Source organism: Mus musculus, chromosome 17 (genome assembly GCF_000001635.26).
Source record: "Mus musculus strain C57BL/6J chromosome 17, GRCm38.p6 C57BL/6J".
Classification (NCBI taxonomy): Eukaryota; Metazoa; Chordata; class Mammalia; order Rodentia; family Muridae; genus Mus; species Mus musculus.
In genome coordinates, this window is record NC_000083.6 from 73106713 (window position 1) to 73128228 (window position 21516).

At 42.6% G+C, this 21516-nt stretch overlaps 1 protein-coding gene across 3 annotated transcripts in view; it reads left to right on the top strand.

Moving 5' to 3' along the window:
* Positions 1-1272: 1272 nt before the first annotated feature.
* The window catches only part of Lclat1 (lysocardiolipin acyltransferase 1), a 135384-nt gene continuing 115140 nt past the window's right edge, over positions 1273-21516 (top strand). Inside the window, exon 1 of one of the 3 annotated variants that reach the window (NM_001081071.2) lies at positions 1273-1465. The gene's annotated coding sequence lies outside the window, so the exon portion shown is untranslated. The remainder of the gene's footprint in view (positions 1466-21516) is intronic. The other 2 variants (NM_001177967.1, NM_001177968.1) reach the window with 2 other exon arrangements.

Genomic DNA, 21516 nt, shown 5'->3' on the forward strand with positions numbered 1-21516 from the left:
AGGTAAAGGAGAGGTAACGCTGGCTCTGAGCGCGAAGGCACCTTGCATTTGTTTTTTAAAATTTAGAGTCTTGCAGAGGCAGTCTCCTGGCTCTGTTATGGGGACTGCTGGGACTACAGGCATGTACTACCACACAAGGCTACCCTGAACTTAAAAATTCATTTCTCTCTGTTTCATGTTAAATAAACAGATTAAATGAATAAACATAAATGAAAAGCTGTTGAAAGGCTCTGTCGGCTATGTGTGGACATTTCATATTTTTAAAGATGTCTATTATCTGTTAAAAGTCAGCAAGAAGGTATTGTGCAGGGGAAACGCAAAGAGGTTAAATTAACCAGTCTCTAGCATCCAGGTGCTTAGTCTGGTAGGTTTGGAGCCAGATCCAACACTGTAGAAAGGCACAAAGACCTTTCCAAAAGAGTGTCCTACAAAACCAAACCAAACCAAACCAAACTTAAAAAAAAAAAAAAAAACCCAAAAAACCAACAAACAGAAAAAAAAAAAAAAACCAAAAAAACCAACAAACAGAAAAAAAAAAAAAACCCAAAAAACCAAACAACAACAACAACAACGACAAAAACCCGACAGCAACATAAAAACTGATTGGGCCATCCAGAAGAGGAAACGTTGAGACTTGAGCAAACACTGCGAATTAGCAACAGTTGCGCACCACAGAACCTGGAGTTGCTTTTTGACTTGGGGCAAGAAAATAACGCTTGTCATTTAGTGTCTCTGCGTTTTCCATCCTGCAACTTTAGGGGTTGAATGAAGGTGCGTTTAGTTTTACACCATCAGGAACCTGGCTCTAGAACTGACTGCGTGATCATTTGCTCTTTACATGAGGCAAGAAAGTAAGAGTTGTAAATGATTGCCTCCGATTTATTTTCCATGAGGTAACCTCAGGCGTTGAAGGTGTCTTGAGTTTTGTGCCAGCAGAAACTCAGGCTCTAGAATTGGCTGGATACTAAATTGCCCTTTGATTCCTGACGTAAACGTTAGGCTTGCAAATGAGTGCTCTAGCTTTGCCATCCCCCTACGCAACCACTAGATTCCCCGGAGACCACCGCTTGAGTTCTCATTTTTGGTTTCTTGCTCCTCTACCCCTACCAGCTTTGGCAGGCATCTGCGCCTGGCCACACTGATCTGGGGCGCGGTTCCTTTAAAGGAGCTTAGACGACGCCCGGGGTCTCTCCCCACTGCGGAGCAGGGGCGGAGCGCCCGGTTCAAGGGCTTCCCACGCAGCCGGAGACGCCTTGCGTCACTGCGCCAGGAGCCAATCAGGGTGGAGCCCGGAGGGACGCATTACTAAGGCGACGGGGCTCGACGCCTCCCCGCTTCGGGATGAATTAGCGGCGGGTTCTTCTCCCAGGTTGTGACCCCCGTGGAGTCGCTGTCTCGCCCCAGTGTCCCCGCGACGTCGCGCGTTTCCCCCGGTGTGTCCCAGGTGCGCGGCCCGCGGTGTCAGGTGTGGGCTTCGGCGCGGGAACATGGCGGCAGCCAAGGGATTTTTTTTTCCCGAGTGGGCGGATGGAGAGCTGCGGCTCGGCGGCTTTTCCCCGGAGCAGGCCTCCTCGGGTGGGCCCTGGGGGACGGACACTGGCGGGAATTGGGTGGAGGGCTTAGGGCGATCGGCTCTTGGGAGGGAGGCCGAAGCCTCCAGAGCTGATCAGGATGCGGGGGCGAGGAGCGTCGGGTGCCCCTTCTGTGCTCACCTTCCTGTCCACACCACACCTCGGTGAAACCCGGGAGCTGCCGGGTCCCCCTACACCGCCTACGGTGTGTCAGGGTCCAGATTCCAGGAGCACAAGGCTTTCCAGGGGTCGCCACGTGAACGGCCCACAAGAGAGTTTTTCAGGGTTCAAGCAGTTTGTTTCTTGCAGGTGACAGAGGTGTGCCCTAGGTCTAGGTGGCAGTGCCACAGAAAGAACGATAGGCCACATTGAAGGCTGACTTCGAGTCCAATTTTCCTTTTTATTGGCATTCGCTCTAGCTAAGGGCTGGCCTCTCATGGTCCTTGCCTCTGCCCTTGTATTGGTGCGATAACAGGCGTGCTTCACCACGCCCACCTGGCAGGTTTGGTCTCTCAGGTTGTATCTTTTTTGTTGTTCTTTTTTTGTTTGTTTTTGTTTTTGTTTTTTTTTTCGAGACAGTGTTTCTCTGTATAGTCCTGGCTGTCACTTTGTATCACTATGTAGACCAGGCTGGCCTCAAACTCAGAAATCTGCCTCTGCCTCCGAAATGCTGTGATTAAAGGCGTGCTCCACCACGCCCGGCTTCTCAAGTTGTATCTTAACATCTAAGATTATGTTTGACCAGAAGCAATAAAGACAAGGCATAAGGTGTTTCTTTGTGGTTGTGGAGCTGTTTTGTTTCCTGGTTCTTGCCTGAAGGCTTAGTCGCCTCTGATTGGATGTAGACAGAGCTGAGTTTTACATTCAGTTAAGTCCAAGGAAAGTATTGAAAAAGAAATTGGTGAAGGCCTTACCAAGATAAAATGCTTCCCATTCATACCCATCACGTGTTTCGGGAAAGAAACCCCCTGTCACAAAAAGTTTAAAGAGTTGGATGGGCTACTTTTTAAAATACTATTTTGATGAAAGACTTTGCAAAATTCATGTATTAAAAAATTTGTATTTGTGTATGCGAGGCTGCATGAGTTTATATTCACCACACAGTGTGGTGACACTGGAGCTGGAGTTTCAGATGGTTTTTGAGTCACCTAATGTGGGTGTGGGGAACCCAACCCTGCTCCCTTAAAAGAGGAGTAAGTGCTTTAAACCATTGAGCTATCACGCCAGGCCTTAGACTTAGGTGTTTTTGATTTAGTAAAGGAATTGAAAAGACACAGAGCACTTAGCTTCAGTCCTAATAGCTTCTGTCTCAGGGGTGCCCCGAGTATCTTGCACTGTGGTTTCCACGTGGCTTTAATTTGAGCAAATGTTCCCACCAGGTCTAAAGAGGTTGGCTCCTGCATACGTTAGGAGGGACTCTTTCAAACTGAATCTGGGGAGATAGAGTCAGTTTGGCCTAGGATTGAGGTTATATGTAGTGGTAACTAGGTGGCTGCTGCTTCTGCTTCTTCTTCTTTCTTTCTTTCTTTTTTATTATTATGTATTTTCCTCAATTACATTTCCAATGCTATCCCAAAAGTCCCCCCTACTCCCCCCCCACTTCCCTACCCACCCATTCCCATTTTTTTGGCCTTGGTGTTCCCCTGTACTGGGGTATATAAAGTTTGTGTGTCCAATGGGCCTCTCTTTCCAGTGATGGCCGACTAGGCCATCTTTTGATACATATGCAGCTAGAGTCAAGAGTTCCGGGGTACTGGTTAGTTCATAATGTTGTTCCACCTATAGGGTTGCAGATCCCTTTAGCTCCTTGGGCACTTTCTCTAGCTCCTCCATTGGGAGCCCTGTGATCCATCCAATAGCTGACTGTGAGCATCCACTTCTGTGTTTGCTAGGCCCCGGCATAGTCTCACAAGAGACAGCTCTATCTGGGTCCTTTCAGCAAAATCTTGCTAGTGTATGCAATGGTGTCAGCGTTTGGAAGCTGATTATGGGGTGGATCCCTGGGCTGCTTCTTCTTATTCTTGTTTTTGTTTTTCCGAGACAGGGTTTCTCTGTACAGCTCTGGCTGTCCTGGAACTCACTCTGAAGACCAGGCTGGTCTGAACTCAGAAATTCGCCTGCCTCTGCCTCCCAAGTGCTAGGATTAAAGGCATGCGCCACCACACCCAGCTAGGTTGCTTCTTAAAATGTGGTAATTATGTAACTTCTGTGAGGTGCTTTGTCTCTGAATAGAGATGACATTCATTGAGGTTTCTAAGGGAGGGGTGTTCATATAAAAGACTTAAAAACAGTATGGTAAGAATTGACGTTTATTAGTTTATTCTGCTGTGCTTGTGGCATGTCAAGGGCCTTATAAGTAAGTGTCAACTTAGTCACCCAACATCCGTGTAAAGTGTGTACTTTAACAGATGAGGAAACTGGAGCTCGTTGACATTTAAGTCATTTGTCCTAAACCATACAGCTGGCATTGTGAGTCCAGCCTATGGCTCTCTTTCTTTCTTGTACTGGGATTGAATTCAGGGGCTTGCACATCTAAACAAGTATTCTATCACTGAACTATACCCAGCCCCCTTTTTTTATTTTTTAGAGACAGGCAGGGTGTGATAGCTATTCAACTTGACTCTATCTGAAATGAACTACAGTCCAGAAATGGAGGGCGCACCTGTGATCCAGATCTTCCAGCCAGGCTGGAAGACACAGGCTTTTTGGTTGTTGTTGCTGTTCCAAATCATGAGGCATAGTGGCTCTGAAAAGCTTTGGTCCAGGCAAGGCGGTACACACCTTTAATCCCAAGAGACAGAGGCAAGCAGATCTTTGTGTTCAAGGCTAGCCTGGGACAGAGCAAGTTACCAGAAAAGCTTAGGTCCAGGCATGGAGGTACACACCTTTAATCTGGGCCATACCTTCTGCTGGAGGCCTATATAAGGACAATGGAAACAGGAAGAGTTCATTCTTCTTTGCCTGCTTGTACTTACTGCCAGCACATCTGCTGGTACCTACTCCTTTAGGATTCCAGCTGAAACACCTAGACTCGTGGGGCTGAGCAACTTGTAGATTCGTGGACTTCCCATTCACAGCTGGCCATTGTTGGGTTAGTTGGACTGCCGAGTAAGTCATTTCAATGTACCTCCATAAGTTCTGTGATGTAGAGAAAAAGGGTTAGTCTCGAACTCATTCTTTAGCTCAGGAAGGTCTAGGACTTGTGTGTTCTTTTTGTCTCAGCCCTATAAATAGTTGAGTTTACAGTTCTGCACCACGAAGCCTGGCTCCTGTGTTCTTCCATACCTTCACTATATGTGTACAGGTATATCATGTGCTAAGGGGAACGTGTGAGCTGAGTTTTTAAGGCTTTTCGGTTGTATAAACAACCAGCTCATTCTTCAGCACCCTTCGATATCTGTGGTATTGGCTGCAGTTGCTTTGGTTAAGTAGTGTGTCCATTCTGCTTTGTTTCTAGGACCGCAGTCTTATCTGTGGTGCAGATTGGTTCGGAACTTAATCGGGTAATCCCTGCTGGCTTCAAACTCTAGGCAATCCTAGGCACTCAGTCTCTTGAGTGAGTGTTGGGGCTATAAGAGAGTTAATGTCCTGTGCAGTTTTGATGTCTAATATTCTTAAGAGCTATTTTAAAGTATAGAGTTTTTATAACTACCAGGAAACACAAGACAATAATTTTAGTTTTTATTGAATTCTTTTGTGTATGGTTTGTAGATATGTTGGGGTTCAGGAATCACCACACAAGCCCCTCATACTCGTGTGTCTCAGTTAAGCAAGAATAGTTTATTGAACATACACCCCAAGGCTGATCCATAAGGGTCACAGCATAGGCTCAGGAGCTAAGACTGGACCATGGACATTTTTCAGGCCAGTTTATAAAGGGAAAAACCACCGTGAGCTCATGTGCAGGTACAGGAAAAGCTGCCCCTTCTCAGCGCTGACTCAGGCTGTTTTGGCCAGCTAGAAAGGACAGCTCTAACCGAGCTGTATTCTGATCGGTTCTCAGTGGAGCTTATGCTTGTGCAATCTCTTAAGACTAACAAATCTCAGAATGTAACAGGCTATGTGGTGGATACGACCCTGTTCTGAGTCAAGCTATTTTTCTGGTCAGTGACTGGCAGGCATGGAATGTAATGGCTACAGCTATACTAGGGGGCAGGCCTTAACACGTGTGTATGCGTAAGGGCATGCACAGGGAAAGGCTTCATCTTTTGAGAAAGGGTCTTACTGAGTCTGATGCTCACTGACCGACTAGACTGCATTTATTTATTTATTTATTTATTTTTACCGATTTATTGTTTTTAAGCCCCCTCTCTGGGCATCCTTTAATTTCTATCTCCTGGTGCTTGAATTACATACATACATGTTGCTGGATATTTGATTACATTGTGAGCCCAGAGAATATGAGCTGTAACAACTGGTCTCTAATGTGTCCTTAGCCTTTGATCCTCGAGCTTTCTGTCTACTGTAAACAAGCACTTGTGATGTAGGCCAATCCTAGCACTCGCCTTTAATCCAAGGGCAAAATAAAGGTCAAGAGGCCGGGCAAGTAAGCAGCAGACAGGACTCGAGCAGAACTCAGCAGGGAGGAGGGTCCCTGAGATGAAGGCTATTCAAGACATTGTGGAGAAGGGAAAGAAGTGTAGCCAGGTCAGCTGGGTGCCTTCTCTGCCGCTCTGAGCTGGCAGGCTTTCACCACAGCGTCTGGCTATCTGGCTCCTGAGCCTTCATTTGATAGTTTAGTATTCTTTTTTAAAACCAACACATGCATGTGCCGCCACACCTTGGGGACTGGGGATCAGAATTCAGGTTCTCAGGCCTGTGTGGCAAGCATTTCACCTACTGAGCCATCTTCCCAACCCTGATTAAATCCTTTGAGAGAATAATTTGATGGATGATTTAAAACTAACCGGTTTTAGTACTGTTGATTTAAGATAAGACTAATAATTTTCTTAGTCTTTATAGAAAAAAAAAGATATAGTAGAAGTGGGTGTGACATTCATTATTTTTATCCGCTCGTTCTGCCTCCTTGGAATGCAGAATTATTTCCTAGTCTGATCTTTGGAGTTGAAGGAGAGGCCCAAGTCCAGCCTGAAGACTAGGTGTATGGATAGATTATTAACTTACGGTGCGCTAAGCACTCAGATCTAATCATGGTGGGAACATGTGCTAGGATGGGCCTAGCCAAGTGAGGAAGGGAGCTGAACAGAGCACAAAGATGGCTGCCTGTGAAAGTGCATCATAGGAAACTGGCAAGGCAGGAGAAATGAGAATATGCATAGCCTTTCAGGGGAGGGACAGGAGTAAGATCCAGCCTGTGAGTTCTCAGCTAAGACTCATTTTATGCTGTGGGCAGTAAGGATTTATCAAGGGTGTTAAGTTGGAAGTCCTAGTTGTTCTTTTCTGTCAACTGGTTTCCCTTCCTGGGAAGAGGAACCTCAACTGAGAAAACGTCTTCATCAGATTGTTGGTAGGCAAGTCAGTGGGTCATATTTTTGATATAATGATTGGTATGGAAGGGCCCAGCCTTTGAGGGGTGGTGTTACCCCTGGACAGATGGTTCAGAGCTGTATAAGAAAGCAGGCTGGGTAAGCCATGGGAGCAAGCCAGTAAGCAGCATTCATGTTTCCTCGGCCTCAGTTCTTGTCTCCAGATTCCTGCTTTGAGTTTCTGCCCTGACTTTCAAAACTCAGTGATGTGCTGTGACAGAGACTAGAAAATTGAAATAAACCCTGTCTTCCCCCATTGCTTTTGGTCACCGTGTTTTATCACAGCATTAGGAATTCTAGCTAAGACATGGAGTAGTATGGCTCTTTTAGAACTCTCTGTTCTGTTTGTTTATTTATTTATTTATTTATTTATATGTATATGAGTACATTGTCACTCTCTTCAGAAGAGGGCATCAGATCACGATACAGATGGTTGTGAACCACCATGTGGTTGCTGGGACTTGAACTCAGAACTTCTGGAAGAGCAGTCAATGCTCTCAACCGCTGAGCCATCTCTCCAGCTATTTATTAATTTTGAGACAAGGTCTTACTCTAGCTCAGGCTTGCTGTATAGCTGGCTTCAAATACAAGGTTATCTTCCTGCCTCAGCTTATCATGTGCTGGGAATACAGACTAATATGAGGTACCATGCCTAGTTATGTTCTTGAGAGGTGTCCTTAGTGACAGGATAGAAAAATAGTTGAAGACTATTTCATAATGCAGGCCTGGTGTATAGGCTGCGCATAAGTGGCTGCAGAGCTGAGTTTACATTCTATAAGTTTTGAAATCAGAATAGAATATGAAGTGGATTGGGTGTGGAGAGCCAGAGGGTGTGAGAGGCAGAGGCAGAGAGGCAGTAAAACTGAATACTGCTGGGAGAATGGGTATTAGAGTGTTTTTCTTATATTAGGCTTTTCTTGTTATTTTGAGCCCAGGCTAGTTCTTGATTCTCTGTGTAGTTGAATCTGATCTTGATTCTTGATCCTTTTGCCTTCAGCTCTCAAATGATGGGATTATAGACACATACTTCCACCCTCAGTTTATTTTGGGTATGTATATATTTGCACAAAAGTGCTTTTATTGTGGGAGCAGTTGCTGATGAAATTAGCTGGATGGAAATGGATTTTGCAAATGTTTATAGCATGAGAGTAACTCAGCTTTCACAGCAGAACACTTTGCAGGGCAGTGGGCTCAGGGAGAAAGTGGGAACTTGGTACAGCTGCATGATGTCATTTAGTTTGACTATGTTGCAGAAGCCTTTAAATCTTAAATACAAATCAGCACTCATAGGCAGATTAACCAGATTTACTCAAAGGATTAAGAAGGTAGTGACCTTAAAAAAAATGACCTTAAAAATGATTAATGTTTGCCTTTAGATTTCTTTAAAATCTCAAGCCACTAAGAGAATGAAGAGCAAAATAGAGACAGGAAGAAGCTATTTGTAATGAGATACTACTGTACACCTTCCAGACTGGCTAAATATAAGAGATGCTCCCTGCTAGTGTTGTGCATGTAGACCAGTCAGAAATCTTACATTGGTAGGAATGTAAAATGGTACTTAAGCCACTTTGACACACTGTGTCTCTGTTCACTCCTACCCATGATCCGGCTGTTCAACCCTAGCTATAATCATGAGAAACAAATGCACCTGTTTATTAAAAATCACATTCAAGAATGTTCATGGTATCTTATTAATGATAACCATAAAGGTACAGCAGCAGAATAGCTTAATAAATTGTGATGTATTTAAAAAAAAAGTGAAGCATTGCAAAAGCAATAGAAGTGTTTAGTGATCTCATTGGCATCAGGAGGCACACAAGAGTTTGTACCACATTGAAAAACAAATACAACTGTTTGTGGAATGATAACCATAAAGGTACAGCAGCAGAATAGCTTAATAAATTGTGATGTATTTAAAAAAAAGTGAAGCATTGCAAAAGCAATAGAAGTGTTCAGTGATCTCATTGGCATCAGGAGGCACACAAGAGTTTGTACCACATTGAAAAACAAATACAGGGTTGGCGAGATGGCTCAGTGGTTAAGAGCACTGACTGCTCTTCCGAAGGCTCTGAGTTCAAATCCCAGAAACCACATGGTGGCTCACAACCACCTGTAATGAGATCTGACGCCCTCTTCTGGAGTATCTGAGGACAGCTACAGTGTACTTACATATAATAAATAAATAAATCTTAAAAAAAAAAAAAAAAAAAAAAAAAAAAAAAAAGAAAAACAAATACAACTGTTTGTGGAGGATAGAAGTCAGAGTAGTGATTATTCCAGGTTGGTGATCATAGTGGCAGGGAACGGGCATTTTGGAAACCCCCGGAAGGTTGGAAATACTCTGTATATTGTAAGTGGGCAAATGGACACATGAAAAGTCCGCTTACTTCAATTTCACATGTCCATTTACCCGTCCCCTGCTCTGAGGAGCTTTTGACAGTTTGTGTCTCCTGAGGGAGGAAGAGTCATTTTTCTTTGGGGCTGTGAGCATTGATAGTTGACCATGGCCTGGTGCATTGCCCTACACCTGTGTGCTTACAGGCAAGAGTAATTGTATTCAGTGCATTATTAAAAAAGGGGAGGGGGACATATAGGAAGTGGAGGGAGAGTGAAAGTGAGTTTGATCAAAATGTTTTATCCATATATGAAAAATTTAAATAAGAATATTGTGTGTGTGTTGGGTAGCTTTATGCCAATTTGGCACAAGCTGATGGCACCTAAGGAAAGGGAACCTCCATTAAGAAAATGCTCCCATAAGATGGGGCTGTAGGCAAACCTATAGAGCATTGACGTGTGTGTGTGTGTGTGTGTGTGTGTGTGTGTGTGTGCATATGTAACATATAAAACACATGTATGTGTGTGTGTGTTAGGGTGAGTTGGTTTAATTTTGATTAGACAGGTTAATTGGGGTAGCCACAAGGGGGCTTTTGTTTGCAGAACTAAATTTGATAGCTGGACCTTGGTAGTAGCCTCAGGAGGAGGAGGAAGTGGTCGAATAGGGGAATAGACCTTGGTGGCTAGCTTTGGGAATGGGGGAGGGCAAGGCCTGCCAGACCCATGTGTGCCATGTTAGAGCCCTTTCAGTGGTGCTGTGTTAGTTTATATTGATTGGCAGTTTGGAATTTGGAATCACCTAGGAGACAAGACTGTGCATCTCTAGAGATCATCTAAATAGGTGATTGAGAAGGGAAGATCTGCTTTAACGGTGCAGCACTGTCCCGCATGGGCTGAGATTGACTAAAAAAAGAGAAAGTGGGCTGAGCAGGCTCGCTCTCCTCTCTGCTTCCCGACTGTGGAGACAGTGAAGCCAGCTATCTCACTCTTCTGTAGCCATGATTTGCCTGCAGTAATACATGGCACTGTGAACCCAACACACCCATCCTCCCTGTGAGAAAAGTAATGATGCCTGGCACGTCCTGTGTCTTCTGTACTATTGTAATGCACATGCTCTCTTAGGATTGTCTTCTTTATGAAAAGTTGCAGTATGTAAAGTTAGCGAGCATCCTGGCTAATTTTAGGTTGGCTGGACACAACTGGAATTATCTGAAAGGAAGGAACCTCAGTTGAGAAATTGACTCCATATGATCTGGCCTTAAAGCATTTTTTTATTGATTGATGTGAAAGGGCTCAGCCCATTGTGGGTGGGGCCATCCCTGGGCTGGTGGTCCTGGATTCTATTTGAAAACAAGTTGAGCAAAAGGCCTAAGGAGCAAGCCAGGAAGCAGCACCCTTCCATGGCCTCTGCATCAGCTCCTGCCTCCAGGTTCCTGCCCTGCTTGAGTTCCAGTCCTGACTTCCTTTGGTGATGAACAGCAATGTGGAAGTGTAAGTCAGATAAAAATCTTTCCTCCCCAACTTGCATTTTGGTCATAGTGTTTTGTTACAGCAATAGAAACTCTCACTAAGATGGGAGAAAAGATGGAAACTAGGGGTAGTTGAAATACTTTTTTTTTTTTAAGCTTGCCTCCTTGGAGTCTGGGTCTGGCTGCACAGCCCAACCTAACTTTGAATTAATGCTAAGTCCAGGCTGGTCTTGAATTCCTGATCTTCCTGCTTCCACTGGCTTAGTGCTGAGATGGTGGGCTTGTACTACTTTGTCCAGCCTGTGCTCTGTGATTGCATGCCTGCTTCAACTCAGTGTAAATTAAAAATATGCAGCATTCTGTGGCTTTATTTTTAAGGGATTGATTGAACAGAAATTATTTCCTGTATTACAAATTATGCCCAGGGTTTCTGAATATCCAGTATGATTTCCTGTGACTGCTTAGGGCCATTCATTCATGAGGTAGGATTGTTAAATGAGATCTCCCTTTTGTCCTTTCATACAATATTGCAATTGTCTTTGCATTTATTAAACAGACTTCATGCTTCGTAATATAATTTTGAAGTTTAGCAAAAAGATATTTTCCCCTTCGTCCCTCCTTTTCCCTCCCTCGTGTCCCTGTGTTTCTGCATAGGGTCTCTATGTAGCTAGGCTGGCCATTGACCCAAGGTGCCTTGTCCTCATTGCTGAGAGTTAAGTTGTGAGCCACCACACTGGCCTAAAACTCAGGTTGTGCAATAAAGCCAGTTGGTTCAGAAACAAGTGTTTTGCTGTCTAGCAATGGGAGTGGAGAAGAGAAACAGGGCTGAAGGACTTGATAGTCTTACTCACCAGCTTTAGTTATGGTAGTAATAAAATCAGCATGGTCTAGCCTCCATTCAGACTAGATGTCCTAGAAGCCAGAGTTTCTCTTTGTTACTGTGACAAGGAGCTCTTGACTTTGGAAGGGACTGATCTTCATTGGGACTGAGTCTTTATTAGAGTCAGTTGATCCCAAAGTTCTCTTTATTCCTTTTAGAATCTAGAATTTCACCAACTCTCAGAAAAAGGGGAGTCATATATTCTTGCTTTGAATTAGGAACTCTTAAATGTCTGGCTTTGTCAGACTTTGGGTTATTTTCAAACCCATTTCTAGGAGGTTGATATGTATTTATTAGTTTCCTATAGCCATTGTAATAAACGACTACAAACATGGTGTCTATTTTCTCAGAGTCTGAAATGTTGGTCAGTCGAGATCAAGAGTAGCAAAGCTTTGGCACCTCAGAGGACAGCTGCTCTCGGCCTCACAGCCTGTGGTGGCTGCTGCCATGCCTCTTTGTGGTTTGATCACTCCAGTTGTCTGTAGGATCACAGCTCCTTTCTCCTTTCCTCTGTGCAACTTCCCTTTGTCTTCCTCTTAAAAGCATATGTTGTATGCGATTGTATTTTGGCCCTTAATATTTCAAAATAACTTCCCATTGTAAAATACATAACATAACCATATTTACAGTCTTTTCTTTCTTTTCTTTCTACATAACATTTGTAGCTTTCAGAGGTTAGGATGTACTATGCTCATGCATCTTAAGATAAGGAATTTGATTTTTGTATTTCCATACATGTTGTATGAGTTACTTTTCATGGTGGACAAAACAGCTCGCAGAAGCAGGTTAAGGAGGAGAGTGCTGTGGCTTATAGTCACGGGACACAGCTGATCATGTTACAGAAGGCAGGTGACAGGAGTGCCAGCAACTGCCACATTGTGTCAGTCATGAAGCACACAGTGATGCCTCCTGGAGCTCACCTGCTTTATCCTCTATGCAGTCTAACACCGCAGCCCACAGGATGGTGCTGCCTACGGTTAGGTGGTCTCCCACTTCAGCTCACCCAATCTAGGTAGTCCATAGAGACATGGACAAAGGCTGCTTTCCTAGGTGATTCTAGATCCTGTCAAGTTAACAGTATTAACCGTCCGTTGGCTGTTTTCACAGAATAAATCTGCCAATTTGCAAACAGGAAATCTTCTTACTTTTTAGTGTCTTCAATATAGTTCTTAAGTGTTTTATAATTTTTATGGTAGAGGCCTTTTATGTCTTTGGGTAGGTTTATGCTTCGAATGTTTTCTTCTTTGACACTATTGTGAGTGAGATTGTTTTCCTGATTGCTTTCTCAGTGAGTTTTTTTGTTTGTTTGTTTTTGTTTTGTTTTTATTTTTTTGAGACAGGGTTTTTCTGTGTATTTCTGGATGTCCTGGAATTCACTCTGTAGACCAAACTGGCCTCAAACTCAGAGATCTTTGTGCCTCTGCTTCTCAAGTTGCTAGTATTAAAGGTGTGTGCCCCCACCCCCTCTACCCCATTTTTTTTTTCTCTGTAAAAAGCTACTGATCCTGTATAATTTTCTGTCTTCCTATTTTGCTGAAAAGGTTCGAGACTTATGGAGTTTTTAGGATCTCTCAATTATAAAGTCATATCTGCAAGAAGGAATAATTCAATTTATTTTTTTATTTGTGTCGCCTTTCTCTCTCTTGCTTCATTTCTTTGGCTATAATTGCAAACACTGTGCTGGATAAAAGTGGTGAGAATGGATATACTTATAGGATGTGAATATGCTTTGAAAGTCATTCAGCCTGCGGAAGTAATATTTGTTAATTTATAAGTAAAGAAACAAGATTTATAATGTCTGTTACTCTTTTTCCTAGCCTAAAGCCTACACCCTTTCAGAAAGTAGTCAGGTGAAGAGCCAGGTGCAGTGATATGTGCTGGTGGTCCTAGCACTAGGAGGATTGGTAATTTGAAGCTAGTCCACATAGTGAGTTCCCATTCATTTTGGTCTACATGATGAGACTTGTCTCACAAACCCAAAGATACATACATAGCCAAGATAAAGAGCAGTTTTGCCCAAGGCCATGTTTCTGTTGCTCTTGACGACACATTCCCTCCCTTCTTTGCCTTCTGACAAATGTCAATCTGTTTTCTGTTCCTGCAGTTTTGTCAGCAGAGGAATGTTTTAGCAGTGGATTTAAACAACATTCAGGCTGTGGGATTTGGCTTTTGTTCACCCCATTTGGCGTAACTCCCCCTAGATTCACTTTAGTTATTGCCTGAGATTTTCTCATCCTCGGAATTCCTTCGTCTTCTCAGCGTTCCTTCAGATGGATATGCACACTGAAGGGCATCTGTGTTCCTTCTAGTGCTTGGCTCTTAGAGACAAGCTGCCAGGAACATTTGTATTTGTATATGTATATGTTGTTATGCGAATGTAAATTTTCACTTCACTAGAGTAAATATCCAGCAGAGTAGTTGCTGAGCCATATGGAGGTTGCATAGAATTGTGGGTTTATTTCTGAGCCCTCAGCTCTGTTTCCTGGATCAGTTTGTTTGTTTCATTTTAGTACCACACTGTCTTCATTGCTCTTACTTTGTACTGAATTTTGAAAACGGAAACATAAATCCCATTTTATTCTTTAAAAAATAAATTTTCATTCCATTTATTCTAAAGTGTGTGTGTGTGTGTGTGTGTGTGTGTGTGTGTGTACATGTGTGCAGGCTGTGTGGAGGTCAGAGAACAACTTTCAGGAGTTGATTTTTGTCTTTATGTGTGTCCCTGGAGTCAAACTCAGGCTGTCAGGCTGACCTGTCTTGTGTCTTCTTCTCGAATTTCCTCCTTCCTTTCTTCTCTTCTTTCTCTCTTCCTCTTCCTCCTCCTCCTCTTCCTCTTCCTCCTTCTCCTCTTCCTCTTCCTCCTCCTCCTCTTCTTTTTTTGTATTATACAAAAGGTCCATATTTGTAAGCCCAGGCTAGCCTAGAACTCACTGTATAACCCAGCCTGGCTGGGATTACACATCGTCATGGTCTGCTCTCTCTGGTCAGTTTTGAATGACCTTTTCACTTAGCATGATATTTTTAGGCTTTGTATGTGCAGTGTCTCTGTTACTTTGCTGCTGTTGTGACAAAGTAACAGGACCAAAGTAAGTTATAAAGAACATTGAATGAGGCTCACTGTCTCCTTGCGTTGGCTAGCACTTTTAGTGTTATGTTCATGATGGTGGTAATTGTATTTGTCTTGTTTCTGGTAATGTGGATGGGGGGTGGGGGCCATTATGCTTGTTGTTGTTAGTAAATACAATATTTACACAGAGGTAACTCTGTAAAGGTATTGTATAATATTTATACAGAGGTAGCTGTAGGTTGTTTCTAATTGCTTATTGTCTTATCATTCCTCTAATTTTTTTTCCTGCTTTTTTCTGAGAGCTTAGTTTACGAGTAGATAAGTTTTTCAGACATTTTTTTTTTTCACTTCACTGTGACAAATGCCACACAAGAACCATTTAGGGTAGGCGGATTTATTTATCTTGGCTCATGGCTCTAGAGGTTTGAGTTCATGGAGTCCAGTTCCATGTGTCTGGCCCTGTGGTGTGCAGTGCATCATGGTGGAAGGGTGGATGAAGCAGAACCCCTCAAGTTGTGGTGGTGAAGAAGTAGGGGGAGGGAATAGTTACTCTGTGGGCTTTCTTCTATTCCCCTTCCATTCCAAATAGGCACTTAGCTTATAGGATGGTTCTGCCCAGTCAGGGAAGGTCTTTTCCTGGTAGTCAGTTCTCCTAGGACCATCGTGGTGGACATGACTGGAGGTGGGTTACATGTCTCCTAGTTGCTTCTGTTATGCAGACAGTAAGATGCATGGTCATAGCAAGTAATGGATTGTTTTCGAAAGCCACCCTTGGTGGTGTGACTGTTGGTATGTATTCGTGTGTGCTTATTTTTATTGGACCTATTATTAGTGTGTATTGTATTGATTATTGACTATGAGACTAGTTTTGTGCCCTGGATTAAAACAGTTTTTAATATCATTGAATTCTTATGCCTGCTGGAGAGGGAGAGGGAGAGGGAGAGGGAGAGGGAGAGGGAGAGGGAGAGGGAGAGGGAGGGAGGCAGGGAAGGAGGGTCTCAGACAGACTGACTGACTGTCTGGTACTTCATAGTGTTTTTCTGGTTGCTGATTAAGGTAATACTAGCTTCATTAAAAAAATTGAAGTGCTTCCAATTCATTATCTGCTTTTTAGGAGACCTTGTGTAGAATTAGTTTTAATTCTTTAGTCATTTGATAGAGTTCTCTGATGAAACAGTCTGAGCTAGGAGATTTTTTTTTTTTCAGAAGACTTTTAGATCTGAGTTCAGTCTCCATGATTATTGTGGGACTATTCAAAATTATCCATTTCTTTTGAGTGATTCGTGTTACTTGGTGCTTTTGAGGAATTGGCGCATGGCACATAGATAGGACTCCTCATTCCTGCTAAGCAGGTGTGGAAGTTTCAATGTCACAGGCTGCTTAAATCTAACTGATGTGATAATTGTCTCATTACTGCTACTTCTGGCATCAGGGCCTTGACTCTCTAGAAGTAAATCACAGAAGGCAGGTTTTAAGGATTTATAACCTTGCCCTTTGTCTTATGTTTTTTATTTCTGTGGTAAAACACCATTATCAAATGTAATGTGGAGAGGAAATGTTTATGTTGTTTATAATTCTGCATCATAGTCCATCACTGGAGGAGGTCAGGTCAGGAACTCAAGACAGGAACCTGGAGTCAGAAACTGAGGCAGAGACTTGAACTTGTAGTCCTGGCTTACCTTTCTTAACAGCTGGGGTTACAGGCCTATGCCCCATATCCAGCCCAGCTTATGTTGAAGGGCACATACTGACACTTGACATCACTGGCTTATGGCATTAGCTCTTTTTTCTTTTTTAAAGATATTTTCTTTATTTACATTTCAAATGTTATCCCCTTTCCGGGTGGGTTTCCCATCCAAAACCACCCATCCCATCCTCCCTCCCCCTGCTCACCAACCCACTCACTCCTGCTTCCCTGTCCTGGTATTCCCCTACACTGGGGCATTGAGCCTTCATAGGACCAAGGGGCCTCTCCTCCCATTGATGTCAGACAAAGTCATCTTCTGCTACATATGCGTCTGGAGCATGGGTCCCTCAATGTGTACTCTTTGGGTGGTAGTTTAGCCCCTGGGAACTCTGAGGGTTAGTTCATATTGTTGCTCCTTCTATGGGGCTGCAAATCCCTTCAGCTCCTTTCTTTAGCTCCTCCATTGGGGATCCTGTGCTCAGTCCAATAGATGGCTGTGAGCATCCACCTCTGTATTTGTCAGTCACTGCCAGAGCCTCTTAGGAGACAGCTATATCAGGCTCCTGTCAGCAAGCACTTGTTGGCATCCAGAATAGTCTCTGGGTTTGGTAATGTATATGGGATGGATCCCCAGGTGGGGCAGTCTCTAGATGGCCTTTCCTTCAGTCTCTGCTCCACACTTTGTCTCTGTATCCCCTCCCATGGGTCTTTTGTTCCCCTTTCTAAGAAGGACTAAAGTATCCACACTTTTGTCTTCCTTCTTGAGCTTCATTTGGTCTGTGAATTGTATCTTGAGTATTCTGAACTTTTGGGCTAATATCCACTTATCAATGAGTGCATACCACGTGTGTTCTTTTGTGATTGGGTTACCTCTATTTTTTTTAAGATTTTTTTTTTATGTATATGATGAATACACTGTAGCTGTACAGATGGTTGTGAGACTTCATGTGGTTGTTGGGTATTGAATTTTAGGACCTCTTCTTGCTCCCGTCAACTCCGTCCGGCCCAAAGATTTATTTATTATTATACATAAGTACATTGTAGCTGACTTCAGACACACCAGAAAAGGGTGTCAGATCTCATTACAGATGGTTGTGAGCCACCATGTGGTTGCTGGGATTTGAACTCAAGATCTCAGGAAGAGCAGTCAGTGCTCTTACCCACTGAGCCATTTCACTAAGATGATATTTTCTAGTTCCATCCATTTGCCTAAGAATTTCATGAAGTCATTGTTTTTAATAACTGAGTAGTATTCCATTGTGTAAATGTACCACATTTTCTATATCCATTTCTCTGTTGAGGGACATCTGGGTTCTTTCCAGTTTCTGGCTATTATAAATAAGGCTGCTATGAACATAGAGGAGCATGTGTCCTTACTACATGTTGGAGCATCTTCTGGGTATATGCCCAGGAGTGGTATAGCTGGGTCCTCAGGTAGTAGTACTATGTCCAATTTTCTGAAGAACCATGGCTTTATCTGTGTGGATAACTGGCAAATGATTCTGGCTTTGTTCACAACTCTAGGTCCTACCTGCTCAGTGTCCCTTTGAAATTCCCAGTCACCACTTCTGCCTCAGTTAGCTGAGCCAAATTCATTCTCAATATATATATAAATAAAATAAACATGTTGTCTTTCTGCCTTGAGATCTGGATCACAATTGTGTCCTCCATTTCTGGACTGTAGTTTATTCCAGATATAGTTGAGTTGACAACCAAGAATAGCCATCACAATCCACCCCTTGTCAACTTGACACAAAATCATATCTTCTTATGCCATGATTAATATCCAATTGAAAGTAATAGCTAGGTATTAGTAACATATGTTACTATAACATAAAACCTAATATATAACTATCCTTCATACAACTGCAAAAACATTTTAAATTTGGGATATACACATTTAAAATATATGTTTATAGAACATGAAATATTTATATAATATCTATGTTTATATATTTATAATATATTGTATAGATACATATACATTCTATTTATATAGGCTATAAGTATATATGTAATATTTATGTTATATAATATATACTATAGATAGTACATAAATATATTTATGTATTATATACATATATATTTAAATATGTATATATATTTAGTATATGTATTCATTGCATAAGTTCTGTAACTCTAGAGAACCTTGAGTAATACACAAGCCCATTGGTATGTGAAGTAGGAGTGGTATTGTTGGATCCTGCTCTTTACCTAGTTTGATCTGATTTTACTCCCAGGCAGAGTATCAGAATTAAATAGAATTAATTGTAGGGCATCTGGCTGGTGTTGAATCTGATGCTACTTCTAGGAAATGAGTGTCAAAATCAATAAAACTGACAAGGCATCTGACTGGTGTCAGAGTGTAGTGTGTGTCTCTTCAGGAACTGTGGCAGTGGACTCTGCATCTTTTCATGTAGTACCCTTAGGAAGGGCAAGCCTGCTGTTATCTCCCTTGTCCTTTTGGTAGGAAAGGTGCAGTCATATTAGTTCAGGACCACAGAGCTAGATGTTTATGGGAGAATTCTCTGTTTTCTGACCACAGACCTCATTTCTTAACCTTTGTGCTGAGCCAACTGCCATTCTTGCTTTAGGGATTAAAACCATCCTCTGAACTGGCAGGTGTGATCTTTGCATTTATCTCATTTTGTTTTGAGACAGGGTCTGATATGAAGCATAAGACACATGTGTATATCCATGTGCTGGAATTACATGAATGGGCTACAGAGCTTCACCATCATTTTTGAGCTCAGAGCTTCAGTTGCTCCCCTATTGCAGGATAATAATTGTACCGGCTGGTTTTGTGTGTCAACTTGACGCAGGCTGGAGTTATCACAGAGAAAGGAGCTTCAGTTGGGGAAATGCCTCCATGAGATCCAGCTGTGGGACAGTTTCTCAATTAGTGATCAAGCAGGGAGAGCCCCTTGTGGGTGGTACCATCTCTGGGCTGGTAGTCTTGGATTCTATAAGAAAGCAAGCTGAGCAAGCCAGGGGAAGCAAGCCAGTAAGAAATATCCCTCTATGGGATCCAGAAGATGATGAGTGGAGGTGTAAGTTGTATCCCCAACTTGGTTCCTGGTCATGATGTTTTATCCAGGAATAGAAACCCTGGCTAAGACAATACCTGTACTCTTTATGCAGTCACTTAAGTCCCAAAGTGACATCACTGTCCAGACTTTGTATGAACTAAGTAACCACTTGTTGTATTTTTGGATAGGCCACTTTGTGTCTACAGGGGATGCAATATGTGGGTTCTGGCCCCTTGTAAACTATAATGGGAGGTCAGGAAAAGGATGTTGGCATAAAAATAGCACACACAAACCACGTGAGCAGTTCTGGAGGTCAAAAGAGGAGCAGCTGCATGGAGCAGGGCTGTTGGAGGCTGTCCTGCAGACTGGAAGGTTTCGAGAGCTGTGGCTCAGCAGGTGATGGTCTATGCACAGAAAAATGGGAGCAAAGGGATTGGAGGAGATGTGGTATTAGAGCTGATGGCAAAGGCTACTGCACCTTACATGGAGGGAGCCTTTTCTTGTGTTAGAGTGGTATTTTGCCCTCAGATGAGTCTTGAAAAGTTATGCTATGTTTTTGCCAGCTGAATTTTTTTGCCAGATCTTGCTTCTTGCCCACCTTTTAAACATACCGAGTGCTGTTGTAGGGTCAACCAGTGATAAGATTGGGTGAGCATGTTAGTCACAATTTTACTAAAAACAATGCATAAATATTATTTTGGTTTACCATTTTATATGTTATCTGAGCTTACCAAAGGAAGCTTTAAATTATAAAACTTCCAAAGCCAGTCTGAAGAAGGAAGTGTTCTTTAGCTTGAGTGAGTTCTGATAAGTATTGTAAAGTGTATTGTGTGTGAACTCACATGGTTACCATGTGTGGCTCATTCAGTGGAGTGGGTTGATGGCACTGTCCCAACTTGCCAGAGCAGAGAGGTTTGCTGCTGGTCACTTGTCCTCTGTCTTTGAAGACACAGAAACTTTAGTTGATTTTGGTTTGAAAATTAGCTGTGCTATGTAACATAATCCACTTTGGGGAAAAATAATATATAAAGAACAGTTAAAAATCACACAGTCTTATTATAGTTACACAATTTGTACCCATGTTTTTCACTAACTTATATTACCACTTCTTTCCCGTATCATTTTTTTTTTTGCTGTTGTTTTTTTATGACTTCTATTAATACATAAACATCATGTATAAAGTTTGGGACGATTTTCCCCCTTTTTTTCATTTACCGTTTTATAAGTTGCTCCTTTTACTTCATCGATGACTTTCTAAGTTAGTGTATTTTTGTGCTTCACTGTTTAAACCTTGCCGCAGACCCTCTGGGCCCCTTTGCGTGGAACGGGTCTCTAGTCGCAGGTGGGCAAAGCGTTGGATGGAATGACAGACAGATGCACACAGGAGAGGTTGTGTAGAATCTGAATGTAATTTGTCAAATCGAGCATCAAACTTTTTATACAGAAGAAAATAGGGAAGTTGGGTGACACACCAGCAAGGTACAAAGAGGTTACTGGATTCTTACACAAAACAGAGGAATGCAAACACAGAAGGTCTAACAGGAACCACCTGGGATAGAATTCATTGTTAACAACTGGGATTAAAAAGAGCTCCACCTAAGGTCCACTTAATCTTAGAAGCCAGGGGCAAGGGCTTCGTGCCTTTGCCATAGTTCCTATTTTAGTCTATTGTATAGTCCACCTTCCCCCTAGGCCATTGTAAATACGTGTCTATAGTATCTACTCTGGTTCCTCCTTAGGTCTCAAACTTCCTTCTTCCTAGATGATGGTAAATTCCTGTGTAGGGCAGTGACTTAGCTTTTATTCAAAGTGATAGTGTAATACCAGAGGCAATTCTGAATGTCACTGAATAGGCAACATTCTTACTGAATTCCAAGCCCATGGTCAGCTCAAGGACTTTCTAGGATGTTGGAACACTGGTGAAGGCTTAGCTATGTCAGAATTCAATCTTAAAAGACACTTATAATAAGATAATACTAAAAGAGAGCACATG